Source organism: Rhipicephalus microplus, chromosome 3 (genome assembly GCF_043290135.1).
Source record: "Rhipicephalus microplus isolate Deutch F79 chromosome 3, USDA_Rmic, whole genome shotgun sequence".
Lineage (NCBI taxonomy): Eukaryota > Metazoa > Arthropoda > Arachnida > Ixodida > Ixodidae > Rhipicephalus > Rhipicephalus microplus.
The window spans coordinates 75,638,565-75,653,632 of record NC_134702.1 but is presented as its reverse complement, the minus strand read 5'-3'; positions in this window follow the sequence as shown (position 1 = coordinate 75,653,632).

Here is a 15,068-nt window from a genome sequence, read left to right as displayed (position 1 = left end):
TGAGTTTCCTCGTGGGTGAATGTGTTGTAGTCATACAGTGTAGCGTCTGGTAGTGTGGGGTTGGAAACATTGTCTCTTTTAAGTTTCTGTATTTTAGTTTTCTTGACCTCTTGGTATTTATTCTGTTCGAACTCTGTTAGTAGGGTGATTTCCTCGTTTGATAAGTGGTTGTTGTCGCGCAGAATGGCGTTGGTCATGTTGGTCAGTTTCTTACTTGTTTTTCACTGTGGTTGATTGCAATTTCTGTTAGCTTGAGTGATGCTTCTAGAAGGACGTTTTGCCATGCGGCCTGGTTGTTTTCGTCGAGATTTGTGGCGGCAGGGGTGATGGAGAGTGTCATTCCTTTGGGGGCTATTCTAGCATTTAGGTATACTTGCAGCGTCGATCTATGCATTGCATGTCTGATTCGTTTATCCGTGAGTTTTCTTACTTTAAGAAAAGTGGCACTGTAACCGGAGAGCAGAGAGCTGGACTTACAGATTGGAAGTCAGTCTTCTTTTGGGCGCGGGGACGGCACTGCAGAAGTCCGCAGGTTGTAGGTGTGTTGTGTAGGCCTTCGTCGTTGAAAGGATGATCCGGGCGTCGAGCTGCTGGCAGGCGTTGAGCTCCGAGCGAGCGTTGAGGGCAGGATGTCCGTGTTGCTCGATGTTTCTTTGGGTGGGGTCGGCAATAGAGCAACACGCCTCTGTTGGTCGGCAGGTTTCACCTCTTGGGAAGGTGCGGTACTGCTGTCGATGACGGTGGGCTGTATCGGGCGTCGAGGTGTTATACTTTCAACGATCGTTGGGAACTCTGTCGTGGTGTCAGAGGTCTGCAGTGCTCCGGGAACGTGTTGGTGACTTCTGGTTCCCTGGTGATATTCTTCTGTTCGCATTTGGATGGGAGTGGTAGGTTGGGATGACCACCCCGCGGCAGGCTCGAGGTTCCCGCGATATATTGCCCCTTTCAGCGTTTGAGCAATGAGTGCTACCCCCATGAAGCTCGGATGTAGTCCGTCCGCAGCAAGGAAACGTCTGGCTGGCAGTTGGTCGAATTCATAGTCGATGTATGACACCTTGCCCGGTTTCCGGCAGTACGTCTTGATTGTCTCATTAAAGTGACGAGCTTCCCTGTTGAAGCGGTGGACGAATTTCTCGTTGGAACGTTGTAGGCGCCTGTTGGTGGATCGTGGTGGCACACATGAGACAATTAGTCTGTCAAGTTCCGGGCGTCTTTGAAGAGTGTTATTTACCAGGCGGCGAAGGCGGCGAAGGGACTCATCCGGCCCGTACAGTTCCAATTCGCTCGTCCCCACGTGGAAAACGAGCGTGGTTACTGAGCGTGGCACATTTGCCAGCTCATCTTCAATATCGAAAGTGGATGCTCCGCGGATCGTTATGAATGCCGGTGTTGACTTGTCGTAGGGGTTGAAGTGTCGATGAAGGTATCTCGTTTGTGAATTTCCAATGATAGCTGTACTTGGTGCATGTTTAGGAAATTTCCGTGATACTTTTTCCGCTGGAGGTGCGCCGGTGGCCGGTCTGGAGTAGGCAGGCATGGTGGCGAAAATGGCCGTAGCGTTGCAATAAGTCAAGTAGATCCTCCAAGAGAACGGTAACAACGGAAGTGTTTAATTCGACAGTTTCGGCCAGAGTCTGGCCTTCATCAGGAGTCATGGTACATTCTGTTTGCGCTCACATTTATAGTATTTTGGGTAAAAAATGAGAGGGAAGGAACGAAAAAAAAAAAAAAAAAACAGAAAGAAAGAAAGAGTTTGAAAAACGAGAGAGGAAAGGATATCCAGAAAGTTCCAGGTTCCACTGTGCTTCGCGAGTGGCGTCGTCAGTGTGTATTTTCTTAGTATTGCGTTCAGTGCAGTTTGGTGGCGGTCCCTTTATTGTAGACGGGGCCTGGCTAAGGTAAGGGCTTGCGTGTCGCGAAAAATGCTTTTTTTATTATTATTTTTTATTTTTTATTTTTTAAAGACCGTCACTAATTCGGCGTCGGGGACAGCGTTCCGAGGCTCCAGGAAGTCGGCGCGGGAGAAAATGTTTCTTAAGGCGCTGTCTGTCGTTTTGAATGCTATTTTGCTCTGCGAATCCGCGTTTGGGGGTTTTAATTGTGTATGGGGTGGCCCTTCTATATGTCGGGCTTTGTTGTCGAAATGCGGGAAGGGTTTCCAAACTGCGAGAAAGGACGTTTGAAGTGATTGCTATTTTGTACTGGGAAACCGCGTTCGGGGCGTTTAGTTGTGTATGTGGATGTCGGGCTTTGTTGCCAAAATCGGGGAAGGGTTGCCAAAAGGCGAGAAGGGGCGTTTGAAGTGATTGCATTTTGTTCTGGGAATCCACGTTCGGGGCTTTTAGTTGTGCATGCGGTGACCCTTCGACAAGTCGGGCTTACAACTATTGTTCGGTTATTCAGAGAAATAGAAATAGACGACAGTGGTTCACTGAAACACGCAAAGATATTTGTAGTTGTCCAGTCCTCGTCGCCGCCACAGTGCCGCGAAATCTTGAACTGTTATGATTACAATTATAAACTTACATATACACACATACACCCCCATACATATGCGCATATGCATAAGTACATATACACATATAAATGCATATGTATATATTATAGTGCTTTGATTGCTGCAAGTGTACCCGGACTTTCATTTATGCCTTTTTCGAGGGTGTTAAATCGGTGTATGAGGTATGATTCACGTTGTTCACGTTCCCGGTTTGATTTAAATCCTGTTTCTAAAAGTGTGACTGACAATTTGTCGAAGGAGTGGCCGGGAAGGTTAAGGTGTTTTGATAGAGGTAGATTCGGCGCTGATTTCGCGTGGGCTCTGTGATTATTGAAACGAATCCTAAAGGGTGTTTCCGTTTGTCCGATGTATTGCATGCCGCACACGTTGCATTCAAGTAGATATACCACATTAGGGGAATCGCATGTTAGATTTCCTCGTATGTTAATTGAAAAGTTGGATTGTGTGCTGCTTGCCTTGCTTGTATCTCGCATCGCTTTGCATACAAAACATCGAGGCTTCAGACAAGGTCGGCATGAACTGTCGGAAGTTGAAGTATTGATTTGGGAGTTTACAAGTGTGTCTTTGAGGTTGCGTGTTCGTCGGTAAACGACGCCAGGAGCCGATGGGAATGCACGTTTTAGACGTTCACTTTGTTCCAGTATGTTGTAATGTCGTTTAAGGATTTTGTTAACGTTGGGGAAATTCGTGCTGTATGTTAAACATAGGTGTGTCTGTTGCAGGTTGTGTTGTGGTGGCCGCTTCATCAGAAGGTCATCACGCTGAAGTTTTCTAGCTTTTTGAATAGCGTCATCAATTACATGTGGAGGATATTTCTGTTTTTCGAGCACGAGTTTAAGCTTTTGTGAGCTCGCGTGGAAGTCAGTGTCTTTTGAGCAAATTCGCTTAAAACGGTGGGCCTGGCCGTATGGAATGCTGTTTTTACAATGGCGTGGATGATCACTTTGGTAATGGAGGTACTGTTGTCGATCTGTTGGTTTGCGGTAGAGGGTTGTGGAAAGTTTATCATCTTCTATTATTATGGTAACGTCAAGGAAATTTACGGTTACTTGTGAGTAGGTGTGTGTGAAGTGTATGTTTGGATGCACAGTATTGTAAGTATCGATAAAGTTTAGCAGTTCATCCTCGCTGTGAGTCCAAATAAGAAAAATATCGTCAATGTACCGCCTGTATAGGAGTGGTTTCAAGGGAGTTTGGGACAAAAATTCGGTTTCTAGTTCTCCCATAAAAATGTTAGCATAGTTTGGTGCGAGTTTGGTACCCATGGCGGTGCCGCTGATTTGTCGAAAGTCAGACAGCGTCGAAACGACAGACAGCGCCTTAAGAAACATTTTCTCCCGCGCCGACTTCCTGGAGCCTCGGAACGCTGTCCCCGACGCCGAATTAGTGACGGTCTTTAAAAAATAAAAAATAAAAAATAATAATAAAAAAAGCATTTTTCGCGACACGCAAGCCCTTACCTTAGCCAGGCCCCGTCTACAATAAAGGGACCGCCACCAAACTGCACTGAACGCAATACTAAGAAAATACACACTGACGACGCCACTCGCGAAGCACAGTGGAACCTGGAACTTTCTGGATATCCTTTCCTCTCTCGTTTTTCAAACTCTTTCTTTCTTTCTGTTTTTTTTTTTTTTTTTTTTTTTTTTTTTCGTTCCTTCCCTCTCATTTTTTACCCAAAATACTATAAATGTGAGCGCAAACAGAATGTACCATGACTCCTGATGAAGGCCAGACTCTGGCCGAAACTGTCGAATTAAACACTTCCGTTGTTACCGTTCTCTTGGAGGATCTACTTGACTTATTGCAACGCTACGGCCATTTTCGCCACCATGCCTGCCTACTCCAGACCGGCCACCGGCGCACCTCCAGCGGAAAAAGTATCACGGAAATTTCCTAAACATGCACCAAGTACAGCTATCATTGGAAATTCACAAACGAGATACCTTCATCGACACTTCAACCCCTACGACAAGTCAACACCGGCATTCATAACGATCCGCGGAGCATCCACTTTCGATATTGAAGATGAGCTGGCAAATGTGCCACGCTCAGTAACCACGCTCGTTTTCCACGTGGGGACGAGCGAATTGGAACTGTACGGGCCGGATGAGTCCCTTCGCCGCCTTCGCCGCCTGGTAAATAACACTCTTCAAAGACGCCCGGAACTTGACAGACTAATTGTCTCATGTGTGCCACCACGATCCACCAACAGGCGCCTACAACGTTCCAACGAGAAATTCGTCCACCGCTTCAACAGGGAAGCTCGTCACTTTAATGAGACAATCAAGACGTACTGCCGGAAACCGGGCAAGGTGTCATACATCGACTATGAATTCGACCAACTGCCAGCCAGACGTTTCCTTGCTGCGGACGGACTACATCCGAGCTTCATGGGGGTAGCACTCATTGCTCAAACGCTGAAAGGGGCAATATATCGCGGGAACCTCGAGCCTGCCGCGGGGTGGTCATCCCAACCTACCACTCCCATCCAAATGCGAACAGAAGAATATCACCAGGGAACCAGAAGTCACCAACACGTTCCCGGAGCACTGCAGACCTCTGACACCACGACAGAGTTCCCAACGATCGTTGAAAGTATAACACCTCGACGCCCGATACAGCCCACCGTCATCGACAGCAGTACCGCACCTTCCCAAGAGGTGAAACCTGCCGACCAACAGAGGCGTGTTGCTCTATTGCCGACCCCACCCAAAGAAACATCGAGCAACACGGACATCCTGCCCTCAACGCTCGCTCGGAGCTCAACGCCTGCCAGCAGCTCGACGCCCGGATCATCCTTTCAACGACGAAGGCCTACACAACACACCTACAACCTGCGGACTTCTGCAGTGCCGTCCCCGCGCCCAAAAGAAGACTGACTTCCAATCTGTAAGTCCAGCTCTCTGCTCTCCGGTTACAGTGCCACTTTTCTTAAAGTAAGAAAACTCACGGATAAACGAATCAGACATGCAATGCATAGATCGACGCTGCAAGTATACCTAAATGCTAGAATAGCCCCCAAAGGAATGACACTCTCCATCACCCCTGCCGCCACAAATCTCGACGAAAACAACCAGGCCGCATGGCAAAACGTCCTTCTAGAAGCATCACTCAAGCTAACAGAAATTGCAATCAACCACAGTGAAAAACAAGTAAAGAAACTGACCAACATGACCAACGCCATTCTGCGCGACAACAACCACTTATCAAACGAGGAAATCACCCTACTAACAGAGTTCGAACAGAATAAATACCAAGAGGTCAAGAAAACTAAAATACAGAAACTTAAAAGAGACAATGTTTCCAACCCCACACTACCAGACGCTACACTGTATGACTACAACACATTCACCCACGAGGAAACTCACGGCACAAACAAGAAAACACCTATCAACACTCACTACGACGCTGCGATTATAAACCTATCAGACACGAGTTTGTCAACTGATGAAGTAAAACTATTATCTAAAGGACTAAACTTCTGCCCAACTAGAAAATCTTTCGATGAGTTTCACTTACTCCGAGACCTCGACAACTTCGCTAGAAAATTGAGGCTGCACGAATATTTCTTGGACAAGCCGTCTAACATTCCAAAGACTCCCCGCCACCAAACAAGCGATTGGACACCAAATAGTCATCGAGACAAGTGTCTGGACTTATATATTAACGCGGTCCAGAAAGATATATTACAGGAGTATCACAGACAGAAGGGAAAGCGGGAAAACATGACAAAATCCGAGAAAAAGAGTATGCAAAACCTAACATCTAGGACTGATATAATAATAAAGCCCGCTGACAAAGGAGGGGCAATTGTAGTCCTAAATACAACCGACTACCTACAAGAAGCATACCGTCAACTAAACGACTTAAAATTCTACGAACGCCTCTCAGGGGACCCGACAGAGAAATACACGCGTATTGTAGCAACAGAACTGAAGAAGCTGTTGGACGAGGGAAGAATAACACGCAGTGAGCACAAATTAATGCGGCCAGTACACCCTCGTCCAGGGCGCTTCTACATACTCCCAAAAATTCATAAACCCGGTAATCCAGGCCGACCAATCATTTCAGGTATAGGCACAGTAACCGAGCCCATATCAGGGTACGTAGACAAATTAATAGGCCACATTCCGTGCACTCTCGGGTCGTACGTAAAAGACACCTCACATTTTCTTCGAGATATTGCAGACCTGCGCATTCCGAAACACTCATACTTAGTTACCCTTGATGTGTCTTCACTTTATACAAATATTCCCCACGATGATGGCATAGCGGCATTAAAAAACACATACACAAACCATAGACAACCTGACACCCCAGATTTCTCTGCCATCGCAAGCCTCACAAGACTTGTATTAGAACTGAACTCATTCGAGTTCAACCAAGAGTACTTTCGACAAATCAGCGGCACCGCCATGGGTACCAAACTCGCACCAAACTATGCTAACATTTTTATGGGAGAACTAGAAACCGAATTTTTGTCCCAAACTCCCTTGAAACCACTCCTATACAGGCGGTACATTGACGATATTTTTCTTATTTGGACTCACAGCGAGGATGAACTGCTAAACTTTATCGATACTTACAATACTGTGCATCCAAACATACACTTCACACACACCTACTCACAAGTAACCGTAAATTTCCTTGACGTTACCATAATAATAGAAGATGATAAACTTTCCACAACCCTCTACCGCAAACCAACAGATCGACAACAGTACCTCCATTACCAAAGTGATCATCCACGCCATTGTAAAAACAGCATTCCATACGGCCAGGCCCACCGTTTTAAGCGAATTTGCTCAAAAGACACTGACTTCCACGCGAGCTCACAAAAGCTTAAACTCGTGCTCGAAAAACAGAAATATCCTCCACATGTAATTGATGACGCTATTCAAAAAGCTAGAAAACTTCAGCGTGATGACCTTCTGATGAAGCGGCCACCACAACACAACCTGCAACAGACACACCTATGTTTAACATACAGCACGAATTTCCCCAACGTTAACAAAATCCTTAAACGACATTACAACATACTGGAACAAAGTGAACGTCTAAAACGTGCATTCCCATCGGCTCCTGGCGTCGTTTACCGACGAACACGCAACCTCAAAGACACACTTGTAAACTCCCAAATCAATACTTCAACTTCCGACAGTTCATGCCGACCTTGTCTGAAGCCTCGATGTTTTGTATGCAAAGCGATGCGAGATACAAGCAAGGCAAGCAGCACACAATCCAACTTTTCAATTAACATACGAGGAAATCTAACATGCGATTCCCCTAATGTGGTATATCTACTTGAATGCAACGTGTGCGGCATGCAATACATCGGACAAACGGAAACACCCTTTAGGATTCGTTTCAATAATCACAGAGCCCACGCGAAATCAGCGCCGAATCTACCTCTATCAAAACACCTTAACCTTCCCGGCCACTCCTTCGACAAATTGTCAGTCACACTTTTAGAAACAGGATTTAAATCAAACCGGGAACGTGAACAACGTGAATCATACCTCATACACCGATTTAACACCCTCGAAAAAGGCATAAATGAAAGTCCGGGTACACTTGCAGCAATCAAAGCACTATAATATATACATATGCATTTATATGTGTATATGTACTTATGCATATGCGCATATGTATGGGGGTGTATGTGTGTATATGTAAGTTTATAATTGTAATCATAACAGTTCAAGATTTCGCGGCACTGTGGCGGCGACGAGGACTGGACAACTACAAATATCTTTGCGTGTTTCAGTGAACCACTGTCGTCTATTTCTATTTCTCTGAATAACCGAACAATAGTTGTAAGCCCGACTTGTCGAAGGGTCACCGCATGCACAACTAAAAGCCCCGAACGTGGATTCCCAGAACAAAATGCAATCACTTCAAACGCCCCTTCTCGCCTTTTGGCAACCCTTCCCCGATTTTGGCAACAAAGCCCGACATCCACATACACAACTAAACGCCCCGAACGCGGTTTCCCAGTACAAAATAGCAATCACTTCAAACGTCCTTTCTCGCAGTTTGGAAACCCTTCCCGCATTTCGACAACAAAGCCCGACATATAGAAGGGCCACCCCATACACAATTAAAACCCCCAAACGCGGATTCGCAGAGCAAAATAGCATTCAAAACGACAGACAGCGCCTTAAGAAACATTTTCTCCCGCGCCGACTTCCTGGAGCCTCGGAACGCTGTCCCCGACGCCGAATTAGTGACGGTCTTTAAAAAATAAAAAATAAAAAATAATAATAAAAAAAGCATTTTTCGCGACACGCAAGCCCTTACCTTAGCCAGGCCCCGTCTACAATAAAGGGACCGCCACCAAACTGCACTGAACGCAATACTAAGAAAATACACACTGACGACGCCACTCGCGAAGCACAGTGGAACCTGGAACTTTCTGGATATCCTTTCCTCTCTCGTTTTTCAAACTCTTTCTTTCTTTCTGTTTTTTTTTTTTTTTTTTTTTTTTTTTCGTTCCTTCCCTCTCATTTTTTACCCAAAATACTATAAATGTGAGCGCAAACAGAATGTACCATGACTCCTGATGAAGGCCAGACTCTGGCCGAAACTGTCGAATTAAACACTTCCGTTGTTACCGTTCTCTTGGAGGATCTACTTGACTTATTGCAACGCTACGGCCATTTTCGCCACCATGCCTGCCTATATATATATATATATATATATATATATATATAGATGAAATAGATGATCAGAGTTTCTTCCGGCTACCGTAAAAAAAGTTATAAACTTCGTGAATAGTGCAGTATACGAAACAAAACAATAAAATATTTATTTATACCTAACAGTTTCGGCTGGTGGACCAGCCTTCTTCGGAGGATGTAAGTGAAATGATACAAGTTCCCGTAGCAGAGGGTCACCCTCACAGTTTAAAGACCCTCCAAAAAAAAAAAGAGATAAACGGGCGAACGAGGTAGCAACAGACAACAAGAAGCAGAAGAAGGAGAGGAACTAGAAAGGAGCGACGGAGAGCCGCCGGAAACGAGCGGGTAATTCTAGCATTGTTACTGGGTATAGGTAAGACGCGCCGCCAGCGGAGGCGACCAAGAAAAACGGAAAAATGTGGAACATGTTGCCGCTTACTCGCATCCCACACATGGATCGAGTTTAAGTTCACGTGGTTCGGCGGCTGGCCCGTGACATCGGGCCACACACACACACACAAGAAGCATACGACCCGCTCCAGCTTTCGGAATATAATGGCCACGTTGGAAAGCTAATGTGCCCTCTCCCCCTCCCTCCACCTGCCCTCTCTTGCAGAAAAATGTACAACCAGTCATACTGAAAATAGATGAATGGGTATTCTTGTAAAGGATGAAAACGTAAACAAAAAATATATAAAAATAAATAATACTAAAAAAGTACTCAGAAATGAAAATTAAGTCTAATAGTACTAACACACGCCGTTTGGTTCTCGTAGCATCGAATTCGTTTAGTTTCACGCGCTATATTGACCACCTTGCGTGTGCGACTTCCCGTATGTATAAATAAATTAATTGAGTAATTCAATTTCTGTGTTTCACGAAACGTCGCGGAGGCACGTCAGTCGCCCAGGGCTCTCGTTGATTCCGTGGGTAAGTGATCTGAATTTCTTTATAAAGTATGACTCCCGCTGTTCGCGCTCCCGTGTGTTCTGGAAGCCGGATTGTAGGAGTATGACACTTACGCATTCAAAAGAGTGACCAGGAAGATTGATATGTTTGGAGAACGGCAAATTGGGGAGGCCCTTTACGTGTGCCCTGTGGTTGTTGAAAAGCAAACGGAACGCGGTTTCCGTGTGTCCAATATATTCCTGTTTGCACACCTCACAGCGAATTTTGTATACCACATTGGCTGAGTCACAGTTAAGGTCGTCTTTAATTTTGTACACATAGTCTGAACAGGAGGCTTCGGCCGTATCTGTGGTCACCATGTGTGTGCACACCCTGCAGCGAGGTTTCCCGCACGGTCTACAGCCCTGATGGTGGTCGGATTTGTGTGTTTTCGCCCTGACCAGTAAGTCTCTCAGGTTTTTATTTCTTCGGTAAACCACCTTGGGCGGAGTCTGAAAAATGGCAGAGAGGCGACTACTCTGTTTAGGTATGTTGAAGTGGCGGTTTAGTATAGAATTCACCCGAGAGGCGGCGGCGCAGTATGTGAGGATTAAATTTGCCCCTGAAGATATATCATCTTTATTCCCACCTTTTTCTCCCATTGTTGATTCTCGGTTCAAAGAGCGAGCGCGCTCAATTGCATTGTCAATTATTTTTTCGGGGTACTTTTGACGCAAGAAGGCTGTTCTCAATTCCTGTGCGTGGGTGTCAAATTGCGTGATTTCAGAGCAAAGTCTTGTGTATCTGTGGGCTTGAGAGTAAGGAACACCTGTTTTGCAGTGATGGGGGTGACTGCTATGGAAATGCAGATACTGTTGGTGGTCTGTTGGTTTTTTATACAGGGAAGTAGATATGGTGGTGCCACTGAGTGATACGGTGACATCCAGAAAGTGAACACTCTTCTGCGAATACGTGTGCGTGAATGTTATCGAAGGATGCACGGAGTTGAAACCGGAAATGAATTTGGAAAGATTATGTTCACTATCGGCCCACACGAAGAATATATCATCGAGGAAGCGTCGGTAAAATATAGGTTTGAATGAAGAATTTTCGAGGAAAGGAATCTCCAAAGAGGCCATGAAAATATTGATACGTGTATGAAACTGTCACCCCGACACAGCTGAATTGGCACCCAAATGAAGAAGACGACAACGTGGTTGTAGTGGGTTGGACTCTCGAGCTTCTCCCGTTGGCCTGCATGACTGTGCGCTCTTTTAGCCGTTAGCAAGACCAGCTCTCGGTGAATAAATCTTCCCCGTAACATCTTTTGGTGGAAGGTGCGGGTTCTTCACACAACCCGGCTCTGGAACTCCGCAGTGGACGCCAGCTTTCTCCAGCCGCGATGCCTGAAACTGGCACTCAGGCCTCGCCATCCGCGCCGGCTCCATCACCTGTGATTTCCCCCCCCCCCCCATCTTCTCGACCCTGGCACGTTTTCCGGGACGGACAGCACGAACGTCGAAGAATGGCTCGCATTATTCGAGCGCGTCAGCAAGCACTACAGGTGGGACGAAACGCTTATGCTGGCAATTATTCTATTCTACCTACGTGGTACGGCACGCGCCTGGTATGAGACGCATGAAGAAGAATTAACCAGTTGGGACACATGCAAGCAAAAGCTTCGCGATTTGTTCGGTCGGTCAGTTGCTCGTCAGATGGCAGCCAGGCAGGTACTCGCGTCGCGTGTTCAATCATCGACGGAGTCGTACGTCACGTACATCCAAGACGTACTGGCACTGTGCCGGAAGACGGACAAAAACATGTCCGAGGCGGACAAGATCAGCAACGTGTTGAAAGGCATTGCTGATAATGCTTTCAACATACTAATGTGCAAGAACTGCACCACTGTCGACTCCGATTTGATTTGAGCAAGCTAAAAGCAGGCGATTTGAGCAAGCTAAAAGCAGGCGAATCACCCACCAAATCGCGAGACTACCAAACACTGCTGCGACTTCGTCTTGCGAGGATTCTGCAGCGCCACGTTCACTTGCCCCTCCTGCCAATATCGCAAGGATTGTTCGCCAGGAGCTGGAAGCCATGGCACCCGCTTCCTATCAGCCCCCTGCGCAAGACCACTGGGCAACAGTCTCGCTCATTCAAGCCGTCGTACGCCAGGAGTTTGCTAACCTGGGCGTCCAGGTTCCCCAGCCGCAGCCCATGAGCACTCCTGTCCACAACGCTGACCACCACTCTGCCCCACTTGTCGCTGCGGCAGCTTCGACTCCTCGGTTTCCACCACGCTACCGAAATCCATCTGAGTGGCGTACGCACGATGATAGACCCATCTGTTTTTCTTGCTCTCGAGTTGGGCACATCTCCCGCCATTGTCGCAACAGGGGGTATTTCCGGCCAAGCTTTCGTAATGTCGACCGCCGTCAGGACCGTGGACACTATTCGCAACCCGGTTTTTCGGATGACCATATTCAGGACTCTTCAGCTCGCCGTTCATCTCCACGCTCCGAACCGTCCTACGCTGACGTCGTCGCCCAAAGAAACTGGTCAAGCCGCTCGCCGTCACCTCAGGGTCGGCCGTCACGCTCCCCTCAACGCCGCCGCTCTCCGTCACCGGCTTATTCTGGCCATTCCCCGGGAAACTGACGAGTGCAGCTCCTGGAGGTGGCGCTGCGTTGACGACTCGGAACGAAAACCCTCAACCGGCTACAATTTCAAGACGCAATTTACTTCGGGTGTTCGTTGATGGCCACGCCGTTACTGCTCTAATTGACACTGGTGCCCAAGTATCTGTTATGAGTTCTACACTTCGATCTCGCCTGAAAAAAGTTCTCACACCAGCTATGTTCTCTACTGTTCGAGTTGCTAACGGAAGTCGAACATCGGTACTTGGTATGTGCACTGCCCGCGTTACTGTTGCTGGCCACAACACTTCCGTTCTCTTCGCAGTCCTTGATGCTTGCCCACACGACGTCATCCTTGGAATTGACTTCTTAACCACCCACTCCGCCCTCATCGATTGTTCTACCGGTATCTTACGGCTCGAATTGCCTTTGCGCTCCGATTTCACTCCTCCAAGTCGCACTCGGCTACGATCCGTGGAGTCTCTACGGCTACCGCCCCAGGCTGCTATGTACGTTCCTCTGTCGCCCTTCCCGTCCGTTCCTGATGGAGACTATCTGGTAGCTCCCCTCATTGATTTGACCCTTACGCACCACATCGCACTACCACATACTATAGTGATTGTTGCTAACAACACGGTGCTACTTCCAGTTCTGAACTTCTCTACGTCGACCCAAGTTCTTCCCCAAGGCATCACTTTAGCCGATCTTTCCACCCTTGATGAATGTTCGATTTGTTCTTTTACAACTGACACTAAGACCATGGCGAAACCTGTCATCACGTCGCAAAATAAGGCATTCCTCGACAAAATGATATCCAGCGACCTCTTACCTTCCCAAATTGCGGCGCTCCGGGGTGTTCTGTTTTCTTACCTGGATATCTTTGACGTCGACGACCGTCCCCTGGGCCGCACAAGGGCCGTAACCCACCGCATCGACACCGGCGACGCCAGTCCACTCCACAAACACCCTTATCGCGTGTCACATGCTGAGCGCCAAGTTATACAGACGGAGGTCGAGAAAATGTTGAGTAAAGACGTCATTGAGCCTTCATCGAGTCCTTGGGCCTCCCCTGTGGTCTTAGTTAAAAAGAAGGACAATACCTGGCGCTTTTGCGTCGACTATCGCCACCTGAATCGGATCACCAAGAAGGACGTTTATCCTTTACCCCGAATCGATGATGCGCTCGACTGCCTCCACGGCGCCAACTATTTCTCGACCCTTGACCTTCGATCCGGATACTGGCAAATTTCGGTCGACGACCGCGACCGCGAGAAGACAGCATTCATCACACCCGACGGCCTTTACCAATTCAAGGTCATGCCTTTTGGGTTGTGCAATGCCCCGGCTACGTTTGAACGTATGATGGACTCTCTTCTTCGCGGTTTCAAATGGTCGACCTGCCTTTGCTATCTGGATGATGTAATAGTTTTCTCGCCCTCCTTCGAAAGCCACCTGTCTCGTCTCTCGGCAATTCTCGACGTTTTTCGTTGCGCTGGTCTCCAACTGAATTCGTCGAAATGTTCATTTGGACGTCGGCAGATTAAACTACTCGGCCACCTTGTTGACGCCACTGGTGTTCAACCCGATCCTGACAAAGTCCGTGCAGTCCGAGAATTCCCGGTTCCGCGTTCCACACAAGAAGTTCGCAGTTTTATTGGGCTCTGCTCATACTTCCGCCGCTTTGTCTTCAACTTCGCGGATATTGCTAGGCCCCTCACGGATCTCCTCAAAAAGAATGTGGCCTTCTCTTGGGGAAGGGACCAAGAACATTCCTTCGCGTCGCTAATTACCGCCCTCACCTCACCACCTGTGTTGGCTCATTTTGATCCAACGGCTCGAACAGAGCTTCGCACCGATGCAAGCGGCCATGGCATTGGTGCTATACTCGCTCAGATACAGAATGGCACCAACCGTGTGATAGCCTACGCTAGCCGCCTTTTGTCGCAAGCGGAACAAAATTATTCTATAACTGAGCGGGAATGCTTAGCCCTCGTTTGGGCTATCGCGAAATTCCGTCCGTACTTATACGGACGTCCGTTCGCAGTCATCACGGACCATCATGCGCTTTGCTGGCTGTCGACGCTTAAGGACCCTACAGGAAGACTCGGCCGATGGGCTCTTCGATTACAGGAGTACACGTTCTCGGTTGTTTACAAATCTGGAAAGCTGCACAGCGATGCTGACTGCTTATTCCGGCACCCCGTTGATCCACCTAGCTCCACTGATTTGGAATCCGATGCCTGCGTTTTAGCCATCACTGACTTTTTGAACGTGGCTGACGAACAGCGCCGAGATCCATCGTTGCTCACCATCATTGACCGCCTTCAATCGCGTTATGCTGAC